Raw genomic sequence first — 16,700 nt, forward strand, 5'->3', positions numbered from 1 at the left:
AGGCTGAATTCATGGGATTTCTTTTAGGCCTTCTTCACAAGTCCGTTTTTTGTGTCTATATGCGGTCCATTTTTTTAAGGGCCGAAAATACGGACACAAGCACACCTATTGTATTCAATGGTGTTACACATATGTCAGGCTTTTCATAAGGACCATGTGTGTCCATGTGAAAAACCTGCATTTCAGGGTTGTTTTTGCGCAGTACGGACAAAATGTATGCTGCACACCTACACACTACACACTGATGACACACGGATGACATGCATGTGTCATCAGCAGGACATGTACCGGTAGCTAGGAAGAAGCAGTACAGTTTGCGCTGTTCCCAGGTGCCGGCCAACTGCAGAAGGAAGCTCCCATCATTGTCTTCTGCTTGCGCGGAAATCAGAGCGACCAAGAGACAATGATGGGAGTTGTATTCAGCAGCAGTGTAAAATAAAGAATTAAAAACAGACATGAGCTCTCGCGCAATTTTCATAACCAAAAGAGGAAAAGCCCATGTTAATAATCTGGGAAAAGGGGCAATATAACATAAGGTTCCCAGGCTATTAATAACAGCTCACAGCTGTCAGGTTAGCCTTTCCTTGGAAATTTACGGGGACCCCAGAACAAAAATGACGTAGGGTCCCCCTATAAATTCAAACCAGCAAAGGTTAAACAGGCAGCTGTGGGTTGATATCAATAGGCTGGGAATGGGTCAGAGATATTGTCCATCCCCCAGGCTACCAACATCAGCCTTCAGTCACCCCAGAAATGGTGCATTCATAAGATGTGCCAAATCTGGCACTTAGCTTTGCCACTTGTCCTGAGGCGTTGGCAATTGTGGTAATAGGGTTGGGGTTGATGTCACCTTTGTATTGTCAGGTGAAATCAAGCCCAGGTGTTAGTAATGGAGAGGCATCTATAAGACGCCTCCATAACTAACTCCATAGTAAGTTTGGAAATAAACACACAGCAAGAATAAAATCCTTTATTTGAAATAAAGCAAAACACCCTGTTTTATGCATTTATTTTAAAATAAAAAAGCACATTTATAATTACATTATGCCTATTTCATTGAAGCCCATGCCCCTTGTAAAAAACAAATAGAAAATAATAAACAAAAATCCTCACCTTACGCCTAATCCACCAATGCCCATGTTCCCTGTAAAAAAATAAAAATAATAAACAAACACATCCCTCACCTGACCTAAGTGAAGATAAGCCAAACTGTCCCATGGCGTAATCCAGCTCCGCGATATCTGTTTCTCAACATGATCTGGCGAGTGCAGTTGGATGAACTTTCTCTAAGGCCGGTGTAATACTTGCATGTGCGATGCGAGAAACTCGCATCATTTCCTGGCACTGCCGCCGGCACTCGTGACCGGATCGTTCAGCTACATAGAAATACATGCAGCCGCACACTCCGTTCCTGAATGCCGGCGGCAGTGCCAGGAATTGATGCGAGTTTCTTGCATTGCATATGCAAGTATTACACCGGCCTAAGATGTACGCCCCATTTAAGTAGAATCTATTGCCAGATATTAGAGGGTGCGTATCCTGCACATATCAGGGGGCAGCTCCATGCTTTTACATACATACTGTATATAGATATATTGTCTGCTCATATGCCGGATAAAAGTTTGTTTGTCTTTCCATAAAATCCTGCTAGAATACTGGTGCTCACATCAGGGGAAACTTCTAAGGAAACTTTTTTCCCTTACTGAAATAGCTGATAACAATATCACAAATGCAAAGTTCCAGAATGAAAGATCAGAGGAGCTGCACACAGGTTTGGGGCCGGGTCGTGTTACCTGCATATTTGTCTTCATCTGAACACTTGTGACTTGTCCAGGAAATATCACCTGGGTCCTGTGCATGGCGACAATATCTGCGAAGGGAGGAGACGCCATGCAGGAAACAGCTCCTCTCTGTCACTAATCTTCACAGGCAGTCACCTGAGACACCAGGGAGCAAGGTAAACTCTGCAGCCTTATGTCCCATCCTCAGGGCTTTCCATTATCACCTGATCTGATGGATTTATTACCCAGGTTTATACAAATATCTATGTAATCTATATACTAACCTCTGATCAATGGCTTCTATACGAGCAGGACAACAATGTATCTAGATATACCTTGGGTGATACTGTCTGCTAGGTTGTGTATCTAATCTTGTCATGTCTGACACTGCCTGCTGAACTGTGTATCTAATCCTATCATGTGTGATACTGTCTGCTGAGCTGTGTATCTAAACCTATCCTGTGTGATACTGTCTGCTGAGCTGTGTATCTAATCCTGTCAGGTGTGATACTGTCTGCTCTGCTGAACTGTGTATCTAATCCTATCATGTGTGATACTGTCTGCTGAGCTGTGTATCTAACCCTATCATGTGTGATACTGTCTGCTGAGCTGTGTATCTAACCCTATCCTGTGTGATACTGTCTGCTGAGCTGTGTATCTAATCCTATCCTGTGTGATACTGTCTGCTGAGCTGTGTATCTAATCCTATCATGTTAGATACTGCCTGCTGAGCTGTGTATCTAATCCTATCATGTGTGATACTGTCTGCTGAGCTGTGTATCTAAGCCTACCATATGTGATATGTGAGTTGGTGTAGCTAAGTCTACCATGTGTGGTACTGCCTTGAAAGTTGGTGTATCTAACCCTACCATGTGTGGTACTGCCTTGAAGTTAGTGTATCTAACCCTACCATGTGTGGTACTGCCTTGTGAGTTGGTGTATCTAACCCTACCATGTGTGATACTGCCCTGTGAGTTGGATATCTAACCCTACCATGTGTGGTACTGACCTGTGAGTTGGTGTATCTAAACCTACAATGTGTGATACTGCATTTGTAAGTTGGTGTATCTAACCCTGCCATGTGTGGTACTGCCTTGCGAGTTGGTGTATCTAACCCTGCCATGTGTGGTACTGCCTTGTGAGTTGGTGTATCTAACCCTACCATGTGTGGTACTGCCTTGTGAGTTGGATATCTAACCCTACCATGTGCGGTACTGCCTTGCGAGTTGGTGTATCTAACCCTGCCATGTGTGGTACTGCCTTGTGAGTTGGTGTATCTAACCCTACCATGTGTGGTACTGCCTTGTGAGTTGGTGTATCTAACCTTAGTAAGAAGGAACATAAACCAGCTCACCCGTGATTCAGCAACCAAACCTCGGGAGCACGGACCCGCTGTGTCCAGGCGTGCAAGATCCAAAAAAAGAAAGAAATGTCCAGCTTCACCGAGTCCGTAAAAAAGCGATTTCTTTATTAACAAACTTTAAACATGGAGGATACAGACTTCAGCACAACCATATGGGTAAGAATCTCAACACGTTTCTGGAGACTAGGCTCTCTTAATCAGGGACTCGGTGAAGCTGGACATTTCTTTCTTTTTTTTGTATCTAACCCTACAATGTTTCATACTGCATTTGTGAGTTGGTGTATCTAACCATACCATGTGTGGTACTGCCTTCTGTTAGTGTATCTATCCCAACCATGTGTAGTACTGCTTTGAGTTAGTGTATCTAAACCTACAATGTGTGATACTGCATTTGTGAGTTGTATCTAACCTTACCATATGTGGTACTGCCTTGTGAGTTGGTGTATCTAATCCTACCATGTGTGGTACTGCCTTGTGAGTTGGTGTATCTAACCCTACCATGTGTGGCACTGCCTTGTGAGTTGGTGTATCTAACCCTACCATGTGTGATACTGCATTTGTGAGTTGGTGCATCTAACCCTACCATGTGTGGTACTACCTTGTGAGTTGGTGTATCTAACCCTACCATGTGTGGTACTACCTTGTGAGTTGGTGTATCTAACCCTACCATGTGTGATACTGCATTTGTGAGTTGGTGCATCTAACCCTACCATGTGTGGTACTACCTTGTGAGCTGGTGTATCTAACCCTACCATGTGTCATACTGCATTTATGAGTTGGTGTATCTAACCATACCATGTGTGATACTGCCTTGAGTTGTTGTATCTAACCCTACTGTGTGTGGTACTGCCTTGTGAGTTGGTGAATCCTACCACGTCTGATACTGCCTTGTGAGTTGGTGTATCTAACCCTACCACGTGTGGTACTGCCTTGAGTTACTGCATCTAAACCTACCATGTGTGATACTGCATTTATGAGTTGGTGTATCTAACCCTGCCATGTGTTATACTGCCTTGTGAGTTGTAGCTAATGCTATTATGCGTGGTACTGCCTTGTGAGTTGGTGTCTCTAACCCTACCATGTGTGGTACTGCCTTGTGAGTTGGTGTCTCTAACCCTACCATGTGTGGTACTGCCTTGTGAGTTGGTGTATTTATCCCTACCATGTGTGATACTGCTTTGTGACAGAATGTATCACGTGAAATGTGGCAATACACATGAATGATGAGAGCGCTGGTCGGTGTAGACATGTAGGAGCGGCTGGTGTAACGTTAGTGATCTGTGGCGGCATTATTCAGGCATTCCAGTATTAGTACCATGGTGGTGAATGAATGGTGGGCAGATGGTGAGCTCCAGACCACAGTAATGTCTGTTTTCAAGCAATGGGCTCTGCCACACAAATTATTACTATCTGTATATATACACTTACACTACACCCAAAACCACAACACGTTGCTGTACAATTTATCTCAGCGATGTCTTACACAACAATGACATTTCCTCTCATATTAAAGTAAACGAGCTCCCGGACAGGTTTTACAGCGATGTAACCTGCAGCCCTTCTTCTCTAATTTACTGAATGCATTGGGATTAGTGATGAGCGAAGATACTCGTTACTCGAGATTTCACGAGCACGCTCGGGGGTCCTCCGAGTATTTTTTAGTGCTCGGAGTTTTAGTTGTTATTGCCGCAGCTGAATGATTTACATCTGTTAGCCAGCATAAGTACATGTGGGGGTTGCCTGGTTGCTAGGGAGTCCCCACAATCATTCAGCTGCGGCAAGAAAAACTAAATCTCCGAGCACTAAAAAATACTTGGAGGACCCCCGAGCGTGCTCGAGAAATCTCGAGTAACGAGTATATTCGCTCATCACTAATTGGGATCTTTTCACCAAATTATTAGCCTCCGATGGCTGTCATACAGCGGCATCGGTCACAAGGACCAAAGAAAAAAATACTGTCACTACTAACCACACTCAGTTCCAAGGAAAAATAAGACCAAATAAAATATATCCCGATAATAGCCATGTCTTGTGGTGCTCAGCTTGATACTTGTAAATGATCATGAAAATTCAGAAGAAAGCATGAGAAGAGGCACAGAAACATCAGTAAAATGAGTTTGTGCTTATTGTGGTATCCTTCCTCCACCAAATCGAAAAACATGCACAAAGCAGTCAGGCGGGTAACGTTCTTCTTGTATTCACCAAACCCAGACTCGTTCATGAGATGCCAGAGAAGTGTGATCCATCACTGCACAGAACACGTTTGGGCCAGAGTCCAGTGGTGGCGGCTTTACACCACTCCATCCAATGCTCGGCATTGTGCTTGGTGATGTAAGGCTGCATGCAGCTACTAGGCCATGAAGCTCCGGCGGGGGCGCAGTGTTTGTGCTGATTGTAATACCAGAGGAGGTCTGGACTCTGCAGTTATGGGATCATCAGTGGAGTGATCTTGACTTTTCTGTCTTCTGCTCCTCAGCACTTCGCCCCCCGCTCTGTAACATTACAGGGTCTCCACTTCCTGGCTGAGTTGCTGCGGTTCCTTCCACTTCTCAATAATATCACTCATAGGTGATGGGGGACGATTTAGGAGGAAGAAATGTCATGAATAGTGATGAGCGAGTGTACTCGTTGCTCGGGTGACCTCCGAGTATTTTTTAGTGCTCGGAGATTAAGTTTTCATCCCGGCAGCTGAATGATTTACAGCTACTAGCCAGGCTGAGTACATGTGGGGATTCCCTAGCAACCAGGCAACCCCCACATGTTCTCAGGCTGGCTAGTAGCTGTAAATCATTCAGCTGCTGCCGATGAAAACTAAATCTCCGTAGGTCACCCAAGTGTGCTTGGGAAAACCCGAGCAACGAGTACACTCGCTCATCACTAGTAATTAATATTAGTGTATCAATTACATAGTCCTGGGAAGTACTGCTTGCTAACAGATACAAAACAAATATATTAAAACCCCTTTCTGACCTCAGACGGGATAGTACGTCTGAGGTCAGATACCGCACTTTGATGCAGGGCTCTGGCGGTGAGCCCGCATCAAACCCGGGACATGTCAGCTGTTTTGAACAGCTGACATGTGCGCGCAATAGCGGCGGGTGAAATCGCAATTCACCCGCCGCTATTAACTAGTTAAATGTCGCTGTCAAACGCTGACAGCGGCATTTAACCGGCGCTTCCGGGCATCCAGACGGAAATTAGCGCATCGCCGACCCACGTCACATGATCGGGGGTCAGCGATGCTTCTGCATAATAACCATAAAGGTCCTTGAGACCTCTATGGTTACTGATTCTGGCTAGCTGTGAGCGCCAACCTCATAGCGAACCTGCAATTCAGCTACATAGCAGCGATCTGATAGCTGCTATGTAGCAGAGGCAATCGAGTTGTGCCAGCTTCTAGCCTCCTATGGAGGCTATTGAAGCATTGCAAAAGTAAAAAAAAGTTTACAAAAATGTGAAAAAAATAAATAAATAAAAGTTTAAATCACCCCCCTTTCGCCCCATTCAAAATAAATCAATTAAAAAAAAAAAAAAAAATCAATCCTACACATATTTGGTACCGCCGCGAATCTCCCAATCTATCAAAAAGGATTAACCTGATCGCTAAACGGCGTAGAGAGAAAAAAATTAAAAACGCCAGAATTATGTTTTTTGGTTGTCGCAACATTGCATTAAAATGCAATAACAGGCGATCAAAAGAACTTATCTGCACAAAAATGGTATTATTAAAAACGCCAGCTCGGCACGCAAAAAATAAGCCCTCAACCGACCCCAGATCATGAAAAATTGAGACGCTATGGGTATCGGAAAATGGTGCAATTTTTTATATTTTTTTAGCAAAGATTGAAATTTGTTTTCACCACTTAGATAAAAAATAACCAAGAGATGTTAGGTGTCTATGAACTCGTAATGACCTGGAGAATCATAATGGCAGGTCAGTTTTAGGATTTAGTGAATCTAGCAAAAAAGCCAAACAAAAAACAAGTGGGGGATTGCACTTTTTTTGCAATTTCACGGCACTTGGAATTTTTTTCCCCATTTTCTTTTACATGACATGCTAAAACCAATGATGTCGTTCAAAAGTACAACTTGTTTTGCAAAAAATAAGCTCTCACATGGCCATATTGACAGAAAAATAAAAAAGTTATGGCTCTGGAAGGAGAGGAGCGAAAAACGAACACGGAAAAACGGAAAATCTCAAGGTCATGAAGGGGTTAAAGTACAAGTGGTATTATATCAAGTACATCATAACTTAATTTCACATAAGATATAGCCATGTATATAATAAGGACCTGTTGTAGTAAGATACAATGTCATGTGGTCCAAGCCATTATTATAGTACAGGCAATAAACCCAGGCATTAACAATGTTTACTGATCAAATGAACCTAGACAAATCAGTTCTCATGCTTCGCACTGACGAGGGCCAACTGTCATGATCCCAATGGCAGGGGATCACAAAAGGACAAGCACAAAAAAACAGAACAAGCTCTAGGGTGATGGAAACTGAGCTGACCGCGATCCTGAACCTAATTCACAACACTAGCAGTAGCCGGGGAACGTGCATACGATGATTCTAGACGTCTCGCGCCAGCCGAAGGACTAGTTTCCCCTATTAGAAGAAACAAAGACCTCTCTTGCCTCCAGAGAAACACCCCACAGAAATAGCAGCCCCCCACATGTAATGACGGTGAAATGAGAGGAAAGCACATACGTAGTAATGAAAACAGATTCAGCAAAATGAGGCCCGCTAAAACTAGATAGCAGAGGATACAAAAGTGAACTGCGCGGTCAGCGAAAAACCCTACAAAAAACCATCCTGAAATTACTTGAACTCATGTGCCAACTCATGGAACATGAGGAGTAATATCAGCCCACTAGAGCAACCAGCAACAAGGAATCACATAACTGCAAGCTGGACTAAAACAAAAAATAAAGCAAAACGTGGAACAGGAAAATCAAAAACTTAGCTTGTCCTGATGATTACAGAAGCGGAAAGCAGAGGTAACAAGACACACTGATTACATTGATCGCCGGCGAGGAAATGACAAGAAAGCCAGGTTAAATAGGAAACTCCCATATCCTGATAGAACAGGTGGACACCAGAGACCGCAGAGAACACAAGTCACCCAGTACCATCTGTAGCCACCAGAGGGAGCCCAAAAACAGAATCCACAACAGCCAACAGCCCGAAACACCGTGTCTGCGAATTGAGATACTGATTTGGCTTTTATCCTAAGTCATATTGCACGACTCGTTAAAGGGTTGATTGTGACTTGTAGGATCGCTACTTCCAACAGGTGGCGCTATAGAGTTCAAGTCCTCTTTTTCTCAGAAGAGGCAATTTTCAAATGAACCATTGCATATTTACCACACACTGCTGGTAATCCAGGTGCCCACTACACCCGATGCGCGTTTCGCACAGAAAGCTTTGTCCAGGGGTGATGGGCAAACTGGCTAAGGTACTTTTTCAAGCATCATTGGCCAATAAGGCAGAAGCAAATGATCCTCTGTTGATTGATTACCTACGCGTGCAAAACCGACACCCAGCTTCCTAGTCGCGGTGTATGACAACGCATAAGTCACTTGACATAGTCACGTGTCTGCAGCATCATCGGGTACATTCACGCAGCCGCGACATGCATACCGAAAGACAACATACCTAATACACAAAGAAATCCCACCCGTACAGCACCTGCCTTCCTGGTCGCGGTGAATGTACTATAATAATGGTTTTGACCACATGACATTGTATCTTACTACAACAGGTCCTTATTATATACATGGATATATCTTATGTGAAATTAAGCTATGATGTACGTTATATAATACCACTTGCACCTTAATATATTTGTTTTGTATCTGTTAGCAAGCAGTGCTTCCCAGGACTATGCAATTGATACACTAATAGTAATTACCCATTGCTCTCTGTATCCAGGTGTTCCCACCTTTGGTTTCTTGTACCTGTTTATGTGTTTCCTCCTGCTGTTATTCATTGGAAATGAAAATAAAATAAAAACAAATGTTCACAATTGCAGGCATGAGCTTTACATGAACTGATACAACCCACAAAAACACAGTGAAATTCCAGATTGTGAGGAAGCAAAACATGAAAAATGCCAAGGCGGGTGAATGCTTTCGCAAGCCACTGTATGGCATTTGCAATTAACAGCGATGAAGCCCATCCTATGGCAACCACAGAACAGCTCTTGTGGGTCTGTGTGTCTGTGATTTCATCATTCTTGGGGGAACTGTTGTAGTGAGAGGGGGTTGTCAAAACTGAATACTGTAATCCCTTTAAAAGTGCCCATAAATGCCACCTAACTTTTAAAATATCCATGGAAGTTACTTTATGACCAGTGGCATAACTTGAAGCTCATGGGTCCTAGTGCAAAAGCTCCAATGAGGCCCCCAATTATTGCAGGCTTTTAATAGTAATGGTCTTTTCAAATGGGCCAAAATGACCTTTTGGGCCTCCTAGGCTACAGGGCCCAGGAGCAATTGCAATCCCTTTACACATTATATTTAGGCCCCTGTCTATGACATTCGCCAAAGGCTTCCATTGGAGGTATACAGCAGGAAATCTTCCAGACATACTGTATACTGCTGATGATGTAATATGCACAGAGACTGCACAGAAACATAGGCGCAAAGGCTTGGTGACAACTCTTTAGGGAACAGTACTGATCAGTGGTTGTCACCCAGCTTCTGTTAGGCATGTAAAAAATAAAAGCTCAAACAACTTAATAGGATGTCTAACATAACATATGAAAAATACCAAAAAAACCTCCCCTCCCCCCAAAAAAAGTTATCACATAAGGATTTCCATACTTTATAAAAAGACTTAAAAAGTAAATAAAACAGGAACAGATACTTAAAATCTTACCGATAAAAAGAGAAGTGATACCGTGCGCTTAGCTTTGGAAGCACAAAACATGTAACAAGTAGACAAACTATGAATGGATGATTTATAGAAAACAAGATAAAACTTATACGAACGAGTTTGTGGACATGACTTACCCCACACATGAACCTATTATGGACACATTTATGCACCCATATTAAGGATGCTTTTAAGGCTTTTACCCTAATTTGACGATTTTCTGTCCTGGGTGTGCTAGATATCAGCATTTTACTCCTGTAACTTGACGTTAATTTGCTAAACTCTGATCACACAGCAATGAAAATCACATTAACATATATATCTGCTGCCAAAGTGGACGCCCAAAACCGGAACACTCAACCACTTCTAAAACTTGTCTTCATGGAGTCCCTCTATTTGCCTCAACTTCTGCTGTCAGCCATATTGGCACTTATGGAGCTAATGTCTCTGTCACAGGGTCACCGAAAACCCCCCTTAGACTCAATCATATCATCCAGCAGTCCACCCATAAAGACATGCCCAACTAAATACGGTACCTAAATATTAAAATGAATGGCGAGACTATTTATATTTTTATTATGGGCCCAAGAACTGACAGGCAGGTAGTTGCTAACCGGCGTCGGCTCGGCGTGGTCACGATTCTGCCAGCGATTCTGCTGCTTCATGCCACAAGAGTAACTATTCCTATTGTGGGCTGCTCTGTCTACAGGGCGTGACTGCCAACGTCATGCTGATTGACAGCTGTCTTTCCGCAGTTAGGTAGCTGGGAAGTGGCTGTGAATTAGCATGACGTTGGCAGACACGTCCCGTCAACAGAGCAGCCCGGAAGAGGATGAGCTGCTCTTGTCGCGTGAAGCAGCAAAATTGCCAGCAGAGCGGAAGAGAAGGAGCTGCTCTGTCGACAGGAAATCAGCTGAAGCCATAGAGTTGACTGCAGGAGCGGTCTGTGACCACTCAGAGGTTGCAGAGATCAGCGGCAGGTAAAACAGGCAGGAAGTTAGCAACTACCTACCTGTTAGTAAAGAAATAAAAAATTGTCCTGGATAACCCCTTTAAGTCTTATTCACATGTAAGGGATCCTTTTTTTTTTTCGCTCGCACCAAAAAAACACAGCTTTCCTCAGTGAGCTCAATCCAATTTTTGTAACTGTTTTGGGCCATGTGTCTGTTTTTAACATCTGATTCTCAGCAATTTAAGAAAGATGAAGGTCTACCAAGCTAATCTTAGCAACCAGTCAGTGAAAAATGGACAGCAGGAGGATTACTCCTGCGTGCTGCCTTTTCTGATTGCTTACTTATCCACTTGAATGTACGTGATCTGTCTACAAAATGGACCAGAGTAGGAGAAACACTGACATGTGTACCCTTCGCTGAGCTCTGTGGCCTGACCATTACTAACGTAGGCCCTCGACACCTCTATTAGGCATACATGGCTTCTTCTGTTTTCCTTTCCACTTTTTCTTTTCATTGGTCTCCAAAACACTTACATGTAGTGTTTCTGAGCTTGACAACCATGGTGTGAAACAATTACAGTGCGACTAAACAATCTGAATAGTACGGACACTCATTTACTTTGTATTGTTGTGCCCACATTACGCATATAGCATATGAACCATCGGTGCGCTAAGACTTTGTGTAATTTTGATCATTCAGGTTAGGAATGTTACATCTGTAGATTACTTGGGTATTTGGATCACCCCCTTCTACAATGAGCAATTAACCTACACATCATTCACCACTTGTCATACTAGTCACCAATAACTATTTCTTGGCAGAATTGACATCACTGAAATGACTCCCAAAATCCAGAATGCTCCAAAAAGTTCCTTTACCTCATTTTCACTTTACCTAGCACTGCCCTGTAATACTTTTATAGAAGCGCCTCCTATCTTATATCTGGAGGGCACACCGCCCCCGATACCTCTCTGTACTGAACTACATACAAGCAGGAATGGCGTCTTGGGGTCCCAAACCTTTCATGCTCCTATTACTATTACCAATCAGTTATTATAGTGCAACTCACTAGATTTATAAGGAAACCCATCAAGGGGATTTACCCTTATAATGAATAAGAAGCAGCGTCGGACTGGAGCACCTTGGGCCCACCAGAGAAAATCATTCTTGGGGCCCACTATGTAGCTACATAGAAATAGATACAAGACCACCAATTGTGCGGTAAAAAGCACTAATATCAGGGTATAATATAAGGTAGTTCACGTCTTAATAATGTAGCAAGGGTTGGGGTAGCCCCCTCACAGAATATAATGTAGCCCCCTCATAAAATATAATGCAGTCCCCTCTAATAGAATATAATGCAGCACCCCACAAAATATAATGCAACCCTCTCAGGTATGACGCAGTCCCCACCTTAGAATATAATGTAGCACCCCATAGGGTATAATGCAGCCCCCCCCCATATAGTATAATGCCACCCACCACAGAATATAATGTAGTCCCCTGAGAGAATGCAGTTCCACCACAGAATATAATGCAGCCCCCCCATAGAGTATACTGTAGCCCCCTCATATAGTATGATGTAGCCCCCATAATATTATGTAGTCCCCTGAGAGAATAATGCAGTCCCCCCACAGAATATAATGTAGCCCCCCAGGGCCGTATTTAGAGTTTCTGCTGCCCTAGGCACTTTTAGCGCTGCCTCCCCTTTTGGTGAGTATGACACTATCGGCAGTGACTTTGGCAAGAATCACTGTTGTGAAAGTCGCCTTTTGCAGCAGATCGGGCAGTTTTTCTGCATCTGCCGCGTAACGGATCACTTACGGCAACACTGCGTTCGGCCTCATTCATTCCCTATGGGATTTGCGGCAGTTGCCGTGATCTGGCAAATGTGGTACCATACCTCTCAACTTTTGAAGAAGGGAAGGAGGTATAAAGTTTGCGGCGCGCGTAGTGCGCCGCGGCAAAATTTAGGCCACGCCTCTGACCAGACCCATTTCACAACTAGTCACACCCATATCCACATCCCAACCGCAGCCATTTAGCACTGCTGAGCACACTGTTTTATATACAATAATTATAAACAAACAAAAATATGGCCACACAGTGCTCCATACTGTATAATGGCCACACATGATGCTCAATACTGTATAACGGCCACCACACATGATGCTCCATACTGTATAATGGCCACACATGATGCTGCATACTGTGTAATGGCCACACACAGTTCTTCATACTATATAATGGCCACACATGATGCTGCATACTGTATAATGGCCACACACAGTTCTTCATACTGTATAATGACCACACATGATGCTGCATACTGTATAATGGCCACACACAGTTCTTCATACTGTATAATGGCCACACATGATGCTCCATAGTGTATAATGGCCACACATTGCTCCATACTGTATAATGGCCAGACAGTGCTCCATACTGTATAATGACCACCCACACATAGTGCTCCATAGTGTATAACGGCCACACAGTTCTCCATACTGTATAATGATCCCACATAATGCTCAATACTGTATAATGACCACAAATGATGCTCCATACTGTATAACGGCCAAACATGATGCTCAATACTGTATAACGGCCACCACACATGATGCTCCATACTGTATAATGGCCACACATGATGCTGCATACTGTATAATGGCCACACACAGTTCTTCATACTGTATAATGGCCACACATGATGCTCCATAGTGTATAATGGCCACACATTGCTCCATACTGTATAATGGCCAGACAGTGCTCCATACTGTATAATGACCACCCACACATAGTGTTCCATAGTGTATAATGGCCACACAGTTCTCCATACTGTATAATGATCCCACATAATGCTCAATACTGTATAATGACCACAAATGATGCTCCATACTGTATAACGGCCACACATGATGCTCCATACTGTATAATGTCCATTGGCCACACATGATGCTCCATACTGTATAACGGCCACACATGATGCTCCATACTGTATAATGTCCATTGGCCACACATGATGCTCCATACTGTATAATGGCCACACATGATGCTCAATACTGTATAATGTCCATTGGCCACACATGATGCTCCATACTGTATAACGGCCACACATGATGCTCCATACTGTATAATGTCCATTGGCCACACATGATGCTCCATACTGTATAACGGCCACACATGATGCTCAATACTGTATAATGACCCCCCTCCTGTATGCATGGCTCATCTCCCTCCTATCCCATATACATAGCTCATATTACCCCCTCCTGTATGCATGGCTCATATCCCCCCCTGTATGAATTGCTTATATTCCCCCCTGTATGCATGGCTCATATTCCGCCCCTGTATGCATGGCTCATATCCCCCCCTGTATGAATGGCTCATATTCCCCCCTGTATGCATGGCTTATATTCCCCCCTGCATGGCTTATATTCCCCCCTGCATGGCTTATATTCCCCCCTGTATGCAGGCTTATATTCCCCCCTGCATGGCTTATATTCCCCCCTGCATGGCTTATATTCCCCCCTTTATGCAGGCTTATCTCTCCGCACCGCGCACCCGCACCTGCTCCTGCTCGGCACGCCGGCTTATGTCCTCCTTCATCCCCCCCGTCTCCCCGTCCCTCATACTCACCTTTCCCACTGCACGGCCGTGCCGACATCCCTCGCGCTCTGTCCCGACTCCAGGCGGCGGCGCCGGCGCAGCACCTTCTTCCTGCTTGAGCGGTCATGTGACACCGTTCATTAAGATCATGAATATGCGCATATTCATGATCTTAATGAGCGGTGTCACGTGACCGCTCGTTCAGGACGAGCTGCAGTGCAGACGCCGAGACCATCGCTGGAGCAGGGTGAGTATTCAAGGCGGGCGGGCGGCGGTGGGGGGGGGTCGGGCCTGGAGCGGGGGGAGGGCCCTGGAGCGGGGGGAGGCCCTGCCAGCAGGTGTCAGTGCCAGGGCCCACCGGAGGATCTTCCGGTTCCCCGGTGGGCCAGTCCGAGCCTGATAAGAAGCAATTTATCATTCTTCATGCCTTATTTCACCCACACTGTGTGCAGAATTATTAAGATAGTGAGTATTTTGACCATATCATCACTTTTATGCAATTTTTCCAACTCTGAGCTGTATAAACTTGACTGCTCATTGGATGGAGCAGATCAGATGATGTGCATTTGTGTAATGAGGGAGGGTGTGAACTAAGGATACAAAGCCCTTTGTCAGGATGTGCAGAATTATTAGGCAAAATGGTCCAAAAAAGATTTAATTGACTCTTAAAAGAAAGAAATTATTACCAGTCTTACATTGGAGGCAGCACTCTTCACACTGCTCAGATATTGGTGTCATCATAGAACCATCAAAAGTTTTGTTGCAAATAGTCACTAGGGTCGCAAGAAAAATGTTTAGAAAAAAATACGAGATTAACTGCCAAAGATTTGAGAAGAATCAACTGTGAAGGCAACAGAAAGCCATTATCCTCAAGTGCTGTCATATTCTAGAACTACAACCTCTCTGGAGGCCAGAAGTACAGTGTTCAGTTCTAAGAGACATGACCAAGGTGAGGAGGCTGAGCCCGACCACTACTGAGCAAGACACAGAAGTACAAGGTGTTCAGTGCTAAGAGACATGACCAAGGTGAGGAGGCTGAACCTGACCACCACTGAGCAAGAGACAGAAGTACAAGGTATTCAGTGCTCAGAGGCATGACCAAGGTGAGGAGGCTGAGCCCGACCACCACTGATCAAGACACAGAAGTACAAGGTGTTCAGTGCTAAGAGACATGGCCGAAGTGAGGAGGCTGGACTCGACTATCACTGAGCAAGAAACATAAGCTTGGCTGCCAGTAACGGCCTAAAAGATGAAGGAACAATAACATGACTCCTTCTTCACCTGACCTAAACTCTATTAGGAATTTGTGGTCCTTCTTAAATGGGAGATTTACAGTGAAGAAAATCAGTCACCTCTCTGATCAGTGTCCGCGGTCTGTCGTTGGCGCTGCCCAAAAGGTTATGATGTTGTAATGAGTGATTCGTTACTTAAATTTAAGAGGGGACTGGTTACCTTTCTTGAAAAGTATAATGTTGCATGGTATATATACTAGATTCCTTGATAGGGTGTTGATCCAGGGAACTAGTCTGATTGCCGTATGTGGAGTCGGGGAGGAATTTTTTTCCCCAAGGTGGAGCTTACTATTTGCCACATGGGTTTTTTTTTGCCTTCCTCTGGATCAACATGTTAGGGCATGTTAGGTTAGGCTATGGGCTGAACTAGATGGACTTAAAGTCTTCATTCAACCTTAATAACTATGTAAAAGTTTGATTGTCAACAGATGAAGAAACTGACAAATTGGAGCTTATGACTCTTGTAAAGAAGGGCAGTTATATTGCTATATTGGTCACTCATATATTTTTGCAAATGTCAGAAAAGTATTTTTGTACATTTTGAGTTGTTTGGTTAATATTCTCACTATAACAGATGATAATAAGCCATTGAGATAGAAAATTTACCTTTATTGACCTTTTGGATTGACCGACAGCACTGGAGTTGTTCAATAATAAAATTAGTCTTTAAAAATACTAATTCTCTAATAGCTGTGCACACAAAGTACAGTAAGTTAGTACAGTGTGTATAAACACGTTTAATCCCTGCTCTTGTGTATCCAGACTAGTCCACGAGCACCATCATATCCCTGCATTGCACTTGTATCACGTCCACAGCCGC

At 43.8% G+C, this 16,700-nt stretch overlaps 1 protein-coding gene across 2 annotated transcripts in view; it reads left to right on the top strand.

The window, feature by feature from the left end:
- Positions 1–1,725: 1,725 nt before the first annotated feature.
- The window catches only part of PIK3R6 (phosphoinositide-3-kinase regulatory subunit 6), a 129,969-nt gene continuing 114,994 nt past the window's right edge, over positions 1,726–16,700 (top strand). Inside the window, exon 1 of one of the 2 annotated variants that reach the window (XM_069750644.1) lies at positions 1,726–1,957. The gene's annotated coding sequence lies outside the window, so the exon portion shown is untranslated. The remainder of the gene's footprint in view (positions 1,958–16,700) is intronic. The other variant, XM_069750647.1, reaches the window with a different exon arrangement.

The sequence above is a fragment of the Ranitomeya imitator genome, chromosome 2 (genome assembly GCF_032444005.1).
Source record: "Ranitomeya imitator isolate aRanImi1 chromosome 2, aRanImi1.pri, whole genome shotgun sequence".
In the NCBI taxonomy this organism is placed as follows: Eukaryota; Metazoa; Chordata; class Amphibia; order Anura; family Dendrobatidae; genus Ranitomeya; species Ranitomeya imitator.